Genomic DNA, 9764 nt, shown 5'->3' with positions numbered 1-9764 from the left:
CTGCTGGATTGAAGGCCTCAGTTTCTTGCTGACTGTTGGAGGGAGGCTGCGTCAGTACCTTGCCACGTGGTGCTCTCCAGAAGCAGCTCACAACATGACAGCTTGCTTCTTCAAAGCCAGCAAGGGACAGTCTTTGGGTCACATTGGCTACAACCAGAAGACTCAGTTATTTTATTTTATCTTTTTTATTTTTTTAACATCTTTATTGGAGTATAATTGCTTTACAACAGTGTGTTAGTTTCTGCTTTATAACAAAGTGAATCAGCTATATATATACATATATGCCCATATCTCCTCCCTCTTGCGTCTCCCTCCCACCTCTCTAGGTGGTCACAAAGCATTGAGCTGATCTTCCTGTGCTATGCGACTGCCTCCCACTAGCTATCTATTTTACATTTGGTAGTATATATAAGTCCATGCCACTCTCTCACTTTGTCCCACCTTACCCTTCCACCTCCTTGTGCCCTCAAGTCCATTCCCTATGTCTGCTTCTTTATTCCTGTCCTGCCCCTAGGTTCTTCAGAACCGTTTTTTTTTGTTTTTATTTTTTTAGATTCCATATATATGTGTTATCATATGGTATTTATTTTTCTCTTTCTGACTTACTTCACTCTGTGTTACAGACTCTAGGTTCGTCCACCTCACTACAAATAACTCAGTTTTGTACCTTTTTAGGGCTGAGTAATATTCCATTGTATATATGTGACACATCTTCTTTATCCATTCATCTGTGGATGGGCACCTAGGTTGCTTCCATGTCCCGGCCATTGTAAATAGAGCTGCAATGAACATTGTGGTACATGACTCTCTTTGAATTATGGTTTTCTCAGGGTATATGCCCAGTAGTGGGATCGCTGGGTCGTATGGTAGTTCTATTTGTAGTTTTTTAAGGAATCTCCATACTGTTCTCCATAGTGGCTGTATCAATTTACATTCCCACCAACAGTGCAAGAGGGTTCCCTTTTCTCCACACCCTCTCCAGAATTTATTGTTTGCAGATTTTTTGATGATGGCCATTCTGACTGGTGTGAGGTGATACCTCATTGTAGTTTTGATTTGCATTTGTCTAATGATTAGTGATGTTGAGCATCCTTTCATGTGTGTTCATTGGCAATCTGTATATCTTCTTTGGAGAAATGTCTATTTAGGTCTTCTGCCTATTTTTGGATTGGGTTGTTTGTTTTTTTGATATTGTGCTGCATGAGCTGCTTGTAAATTTTGGAGTTAATCCTTTGTCCACTGATGTGTTTGAAAATATTTTCTCCCATTGTCTTTTCATCTTGTTTATGGTTTCCTTTGCTGTGCAAAATCTTTTAAGTTTCATTATGTCCCATTTGTTTATTTTTGTTTCCATTTCTCTAGGAGGTGGGTCAAAAAGGATCTTGCTGTGATTTATGTCATACAGTGTTCTGTATATGTTTCCCTTGAAGAGTTTTATAGTGTCTGGCCTTACATTTAGGTCTTTAAATCAGACTCAGTTATTTTAACTTGCTGCATCTAACTGGTGTGAATTTGCACCCCGTAATTTTTTTTTTTTTTTTTTTTTTCAGTACACGGGCCTCTCACTGTTGTGGCCTCTCCTGTTGCAGAGCACAGGCTCCGGACACGCAGGCTCAGCGGCCATGGCTCACGGGCCCAGCCGCTCTGTGGCATGTGGGATCTTCCTGGACCGGGGCACAAACCCGTGTCCCCTGCATCGGCAGGCAGACTCTCAACCACTGCGCCACCACGGAAGCCCTGCACCCCGTAATTTATATTAGGATTCTAGAGCTTGTGATTGTGTTCACCTTGACAACATCAATATAAACTCAGTTTATAGTTTTTTCATTAATTGTATAGTCATATGTTTCAGGGGATTATGGAGTATATTGACTCTATTATGAATTCAAACTAATCTATTGTGTAAGCAAGGAACCTGTATGAACTATTAAATCAGCAACCAACCTACCTCTTGGCCTTCACTAGACTAGAGTATCTGCCAAAGCAATAAATTTTACCTTAGGTAGGTAAATCAATTTCACTGCCATGTTCTCTCCCCTACTTCCTTCCCTTCTTTCCAAATGTTGCACCAAAATGTTATATTTGGGCACCAATGCTCTTGGAGCCCATGGCAATCTCCCTCTGTCTTCAGAAGTGTGCCATGCACTGTGCCTACAATGATCTGTTTTCTTTTCTGCATATTTTCCTCCCAGTGATGGTTTTGCTTCTTCTTGCCTCCACCAGTGATTAGCTTCACAAACCACCGTATGGTTGAGTCCAAAGGTTTTTCCCCAAAAGAACACACAACTGACAGAAACAATAAAATGAAAGTGTCCATGTTTTAAAATTAATAGAAAAACTTTTACTACAACACCAGTTAGAATTTCCTTTGGTTATTATGACATCAGATTTTAGTCTTGACAAAACTGATAAGCTCTAGACATTCATAACTGGAGAGTTTCAAGATCATTTTTTTTAAATCATCATTACACGGAAACTAGTGCTGTTTTATTTTAGGTGCATGGCAAACTGACAGAATACTAATCCAGTCCAAAGCTAAATCCAGTGAGGGCAGTCTAATTTAGATTTCTCCACTGAATTTTAACCAAGGCTGGGCTTCTGCTGGGCGATACTGTGAACTGTTTCATTTGTGCCAGGATTACTGTAATTTTGCAAGGTAACTTTAACATTATCAGGCTAAGTAAAAAATAAACTACTGATGAACAAAATTTATGGAAATTAATGGAAAAGTTTCACCTTTATCCCGCTAAGTCTTCTAATTCCTTCAAAGAGTTAACTTTTATATTTTATTTTTATAACATAGAGCTCATTCCTGACTTTCAACCAGCTTTTCAATGTTCCTGCTAAAATTTAGAGACCCATTCTTTACTGATGTCCTTTTGATTATTCATTCCAGTAGCTCTGATTTATTTTTATTAGTATGATACAACAATTCAAGTCAAAGGAACACAGTTCCCCACAATTTGGTAATACCTAGAACTTCTGCACTTTGTGAACGAAGACAGGCTTTTTAAAAAAATACCTGCAAGGCATACAGGCTCAGATACAGGCAGTGCATTCAGGTCATTTGAGAAATAATATGCAGACTTCTTTCACATTTTCCTTGAGGACTTTTGCTTGCGTTTCCTTTATATTGTATACATTGAAATTCTTTGTAGATGACTGCAATAAAAAAATGTATTTTCCTCCACTTGCAAAACCAAAGCAGTTGAAGAAATTTACACATTACCTTTCCTTGCGAGGCCTTTGGCTTTTTCCCCTAATGCCTTTTAAGAGAGTCTATCGTTAATTTTAGATGAAGAGTACAGAGCCTTTCTGTTTCCATAAATGTTTTAATGCTTCGTTCCTAGAGATGGGCTATATGGGGAGCTCTGTGAAGTTGTTCTTTTTGAGAAGTAAAATATTTCCCCACGAAAAGAGAAGGAAAGTTTCCAGAGAACAATGAAAGCCAGGTAATTGTACTCGGAGTTTCTTAGAAGAGTTCATTCTTCGCACACGGGAGGGTGGTTTGCTCCCAGAAACTTATTACCCCGTTGCCAGTCATTTTTCTGCCAAAGTCAACTCATGTACCTTTTAGCCACTTCAGTACACTGCAGCTGTTATATCCTGACCACCGTGGACTTCCTTCTTCCTTTCTGCTGTTACAACGAGGTCATTCATTCCTTTCTCTCTCTCTCTCTCTCTTTTTTTTAAAAGAAATCTTTTCCTCCCCATCTGTGCCTGGGATGCAGATACTGTTGCTTTTCCCTCACCAGCTGGGGCTGCGCTCATTGTTCAACCTATTGTTTCTCAAAGATAGGGCTTTGCATTAAGGCTACGAATGGACAAAAAACGGCTGGCTCAGAAAACCGTCATCAAATTACTAAACAAAAATAGGGAGTGGAATATTTTGTCTGCATTTAGAGACTTTTCTTTTAATTTCTTCATATTTTCTTTGTTTTGCTTTATTTCAGGTAGCAACGATTTTCAAACATCCACATTAGTAAATTCTGCCTTGAATTCATCCTTTTTAATTACGATTAACCCCAAATGAGAGAGTGCTTTCATCTCTCCCTTAAATACCATCAGCTTGCTCTTTCCACTGCTTTTGCCTTGCTTTAGATAGCTTCCTCCTAAGTAACTGGGAAATTAGTATGTCTTCTCAACCTTTATGTGTAAGAACTCTTCTAGCCTTCTAAACAGGAGTCACTGGCATTAAGTGTTTAAAGTTATCCTTATTTTTCCACAAAATAAAATCTTGTCTCAAACCCTTTTATTTTCATTCATTTTTTGCTTATTTTAATTGAGGTATAATTGACATATAACCTACCTAACCTACCTAATGGCTTGATATTTGTGTATATTGCGAAATGATCACCACCGTAAGTCTAGTTAACATCCCCACCATTCATAGTTACAAAAAATTTTCTTTCTTGTGATGAGGACTTTTAAGATTTCCTCTCTTAGTAACTTTCAAATATGCAGTATGGTATTATTAACCCTTGTCATCCAGCTGTATTCTCAAATTCTTTTTAGAGGGTGGGATACTAATAAACAAACAAAATAATTCTATAGGCTGGTGCTTCTCATACTTTAGTGAGCATGAGAACCATCTGGAGTTAAAATACAGATTGCTGGGCCCTGCCCTGGAGGCTCTGATCAAAGTGCTACTGATGCTATTGATCTGTGGACAGTGCTCTCAGTACTCAGCCCTTCCCCCCCAAAGAGATTCCTGGGTATTCCAGGATTGCTTCTTAAAGCGTTACCCAATGTAAACCAATGAAAAGAAAAGCTTGTTGAGACGGTAAGTGTATAATGATTGACAGATAGATGACGGATAATAAATAGATAATAGAATCCTATGAATCCTATGTTATTATTTATTACTTAAGTAATAACAGTTTTAAAAATTCTACCTTTTAATAAGTTTTTAAAGCATAGCATACACAGTATAAAAGTTAAAAGAGGGCTTCCCTGGTGGCACAGTGGTTGAGAGTCCGCCTACCGTTGCAGGGGACACGGGTTCGTGCCCTGGTCCGGGAAGATCCTGCATGCCACGGAGCGGTTGGGCCCGTGAGCCATGGACGCTGAGCCTGCGCGTCCGGAGCCTGTGCTCCACAACGGGAGAGGCCACAACAGTGAGAGGCCCTCATACCGCATAAAAATAAATAAATAAAAAAGTTAAAAGAGCACAAAATATGTATATCAGAAACTAAACTGTTCCCCCTTTCTAGATCTCCACTCCCGCTTTGCAGAATCAAGCATGTTTAAGTATCTTGTTAGAGTATGTGCACTTCACATTTTGAAAGAGGTTGAGAATTGCCCCCTATCAAATAGTCTATGCCAGTTTACACTCCCATCTACTATTATACAGATGCTTATTTCTCCACACTTCAATGGTAGCAGACAATATCCAAAATTTTGATCTGCCATTCTGACATGTGAAAAATGACGTCTAATTTTTATTTTACTTTGTGTTGCATATAATTATAAGAGAAGTTAAACAACTTTGAGTAGCAAGACTGTGGACAATCTATTAATTTAGTACAAATAGCTGACTGGCTTATAAATTCGACGTCATACTTTCATCCAAGCAAAAGTATCTGCTTTTCTTGTTCACCTGATATTTTCCTTTTGTTGAATCTTGCTTCAAAAAGTACTGCTTCACCTCCTTTTGAATGAAAAGAAACAACTACGGTAACCCCCCTTGTCTGCCCCTTTCCTCAGTTCCCCCGGAAATTTTGATTTATTTGGCAATCCTTTGAAAAATGAAGGCTTAGATGTAGATTTTTTTTATGGTCTGTAGAAAATAATACATCTCTAAACCCAAGCTTTGCTTATGAGAAATGACAGCTTATAGCCAAACTGAGGTTATAGGAAATCAAAGAAAATATTGACTATGGTGCACACACCAAAGCTGAATTTTCCTTAACTTGTTTATTGGTGTTCACTTGAAAGAAACACACACACACACACACACACACACACAGACACACACACACACACACACAACCCTAAGACTGCTTTTTGAAATCAAATGTATTTCCTGCCTTCTTCTTTCCTCCGGACTCTTACGACCAGCCTATTTATAGCCCAGGAAAGGAAAAAGCTCCGCTGGAGGCAGGAAAACTAAGTTCAGAAAGAATAGAAGGAAGTGTGCCTGCCATTTAGCCAAACAACCTTTAATTTAGTGAGCTCAAAGCTTAGCAGCTTCGCTGTCGTCGTTAGGCGTAAACAGCTTGCAAATTCGAATTTTTTACTCTCCCCATTTTTGAACTGGATTTGGGCAATGGAGGTGAACGCAGGATTTTAGAAGAGAGAACAGGAATCTCTAGGTGTTTAGATACGTGGAAGAGAAACTTGTAACGGGTTGGTGAAGCAGAAGAGAGGATTCAACAGAGGGATGCGCTTGAAATGATTCCACACCTGCGAGTTAAGGTAAGTGTCCTTTTTAAGACTGTCTATTGTTGTGTCTACATGCATATTATGCACTGTGGATATTAACCCCAGACGGTGCGTATAATTTGAGGGCGGTCACTCATGAAGAGCTCATAAGCTTTGCTTATATCTCTGAAAAAATGTGGAAATCAGCCTCACTTGTGACATCTTCGCTTTTTAACAATAATGTTTTTAAAGTAGTTGTTTCCTTAAGATAGCTTTATAGCCACTAAGTTTTCTTTGGTTTCATTATCACCAGGGGATTAAACAGTATACATAATTTCATTGAAGATCATTTTTGAAAAATAATTTCTTGATATTTGTCTGTTTTTCTACCCTTTTCAAAGTGCTGATGAGTGATCCATATACCATTTTGGGGGTATCAATACTGGTTTAGAATACATTTAATAGAGAGGCCCTCAAGCAAAAGTGGTCTATTTTAGAAAAGTTATTTTAACTAAAAATTAAATTTTGTATAAAATTATGTGAAGATTAAATTTTTTTTAATACAGAGCTTCTCCTGAACATTCATCTTCAGACCAAGAAAAACCCTCTAGAAGCACAAAAAACAGCACTTAACAGCTCCAGTGATAGAAACTGTTCACAATAATTATTTACATTTAAGTTATTATTTCAAAACATTCATTCAACATATATTTTTGAGTGACCTGAAAAAATGTCCCTGGGTTTGGAAGTGGAAAGGTCAAAAGGGAATGGATTAAATCCAAGAGCAGTTGATGCTGCCCACAAACACTTGTAAAGCTCCTAGAGACATTCCAACTTCTGTTAACGTTCTTTGCCATCAAACAAGTACGTTTGTTTAGATGATGCACCGTATTTGCATTCACCGCCGATAATATCCACATTCGTGTCCTGGAGAAACGTGATTAATGTCACCATGATGTCAAACAAAGGAATAAGGTTCTGGTGGTTTATTGAAAAGGAAGAGCCAAAGGAAATGTGTTGCTGTTATTTTGGCTTATCCCAGTTTGAGACTGGTATGTTTAGAATCTGTCTTAAGAAGATAGCAAATCTGGAAGCCAGAAAAGCTGAGCCAGCCAGGTTGCAACTAGTGCAGGAGGCCAAGGCTCAGTTCTGTCTCAGTGTGGATCGCATTGGCTGTTCTCCTTCATGGAAGAATTTAAGGGTTATTTTCTTCTGATTAGAAAATTATAATTCATTCCATGGAAATATCAAAGTATAATATTCTTGAGTAGAAAGAGCGATATTTCTTAGTTAAAATTAGGTTGTAAAAAATAGAGTGAAATAAAATTAATCTGGACAAATATGATGGGTCTGAAGAAACAAATAAAACAAACTCTTAGCCCTTGTTTCCAGGACATTCCGGTGCTGCAAAGTCCTGAATTCAGTGCTGAATCCATTTTATTATTTCCACAAAGAAAAGTCTGAGGTAACCTAATTAATTGCTACTCCAGGTGGGTCAGCGATAGGGACATTGCTTACAGTGATCCTGATTTCTGTTCATGTTGAACCTTTCCTCTTATAATTTCAAAACAACATTCTCACTTGACACATTCATATGTTTACATGATGAGAATAAAAATGTTTTAAACACTATTGAAGGTTTAAATAATAGATAAAATAATGAGTTATGTATTTCATTCTAAGAATATATATTTTTTCACTTTTAAAAGTCTTGTTGTTGGTCATTGGTTTCTGGTTGCCCGTAGATGCTTATAAATGTATCCATGAAATGCCAGTTATTTAAAATAGATTTCTTGGGAATGGCTTAATAGTTTCATAGCTTTCTTGATGTATTCTCAAGCTCCTGAGAATACGGTACGTTATTAGAGTTAGCTAATTCTGAAAAAAAAATTGCCAATTTTTAACTTCTCTATTAATTAAATAGTCATTTATTTCTTCATTTCCTGCATAACTCCTATAATCACTATATGTTTACAGGTTGCATAGTATAGCCACCCCGACTCTCACATAGAAATATAAGTGAAATCAGATTACTCTTCAGATAGAGTGGAGTTTTAAGAAATTTAGTCACCAATGTAATCCACAACTTGTAGGATGTATTGAAGGTGGGGTGTAGGAAGAAGCATGCCAAGGCCAGGCAGCCATACCCACCTGGCCTGATGCTATGGAAGGAGGGGGAATTGCAAATTGATTTTCGTGGGTCTATGAGCACCTTAAATCCAGATTAGTGGCCTCTGGATGTTCTCTTTCTCCTGTGCTCTCATCCTCTCACATCCTATATTACAGGTCAGCACAGCACCACACCACCAAAGCATATTTGTTAAGTTCTCCTACTCATAATAATACATTCTCTACCTTTGATAAACTCAACATTTACTTGGAGAGTGGGAGTTATACAGAACACAAGGCATACTATATATGGAACGAAATGAATGATGTAGATAATAAGCACAGATAAGGAAGGCCTGATCCAGGCAGTCTTCATGGAGGGATGAGGCTGAGCTGAGCCTTGAAGGGCAGAGGGAGATCTCATGGGTACGGCAAGAGATAAGGGCATCCAAGACAAGAACGGAGCTGTGTGCATGGGAAGAGATAGGAATGTATTGATACTTGGGTTGCTGGATGAAATACAAGATTCCCACTGAAATATGAATTTCAGATAAACGACATATACTTTCTCTAGTAAGAGTATGTCCTATTTCACTGGTGTGTATGAGGCGTATTGCATGAGACATACTTATACAAAATATATTTGGTGTTTATCTGATTCACATTTAACTGAGTGTCCTGTGTTTTTTATTTCCTACTGGCAACCCTACCAGCGAACTCTGTGTCAACCAGCTTGATAGGAGCAGGGGCAATGCCCATACAGAACAAGAAGAAAGCATCTGGAGGAGGTTGAAGTCAGACTGCAGTGGGACAATAATGCCAGACTAAGGAATTTAGAATCTAATTTGAAGACACTGGGGAGTCACTGAGGATTTTGAGAAGGGAAATGACATCAATAAGACCTGCCCATTCAAGGCAGGACTTGCTGGGGCAAAGAGCAGGTCACTAAGGTCTGGGTGCTGGTGACAACAGAGAAAAAGAAACCATCCCGATTGGGGACACATTAGAGAACATATCCCACATGTTTTGTAAACTGATTGGATATGGTTTTAGGAGGAGAAGAAGTGTTAGAGAGGATATTATGTTTTACTTAGAGTCCATTCAAAGAAATAGCCAAAGAGATAGAAGCAGGTCAGGGAGTTAGTGAGGGAAGCAAGGATTTTATTACCAGACATATTAAATTTGAGGTGATGATGGGATAATCAAGTAGAAATAGTAAGTGGACAGCTGGAAATGGGAAACAGCTTAGGAGAAAGGTGAGGGCTGGAAATAATAACAACGGCCAACATTGA

At 38.3% G+C, this 9764-nt stretch overlaps 1 protein-coding gene across 1 annotated transcript in view; it reads left to right on the top strand.

Moving 5' to 3' along the window:
• The first annotated feature begins 6135 nt into the window (after positions 1-6135).
• RASGRP3 (RAS guanyl releasing protein 3) overlaps positions 6136-9764 on the top strand; it is a 106167-nt gene continuing 102538 nt past the window's right edge. The window contains exon 1 of the mRNA XM_067703292.1: positions 6136-6417. The gene's annotated coding sequence lies outside the window, so the exon portion shown is untranslated. The remainder of the gene's footprint in view (positions 6418-9764) is intronic.

Source organism: Pseudorca crassidens, chromosome 14 (genome assembly GCF_039906515.1).
Source record: "Pseudorca crassidens isolate mPseCra1 chromosome 14, mPseCra1.hap1, whole genome shotgun sequence".
NCBI classification, from domain to species: Eukaryota; Metazoa; Chordata; class Mammalia; order Artiodactyla; family Delphinidae; genus Pseudorca; species Pseudorca crassidens.
Note: the sequence above shows the minus strand (reverse complement) of the source record. Positions and strands in the feature narration are given on the sequence as shown.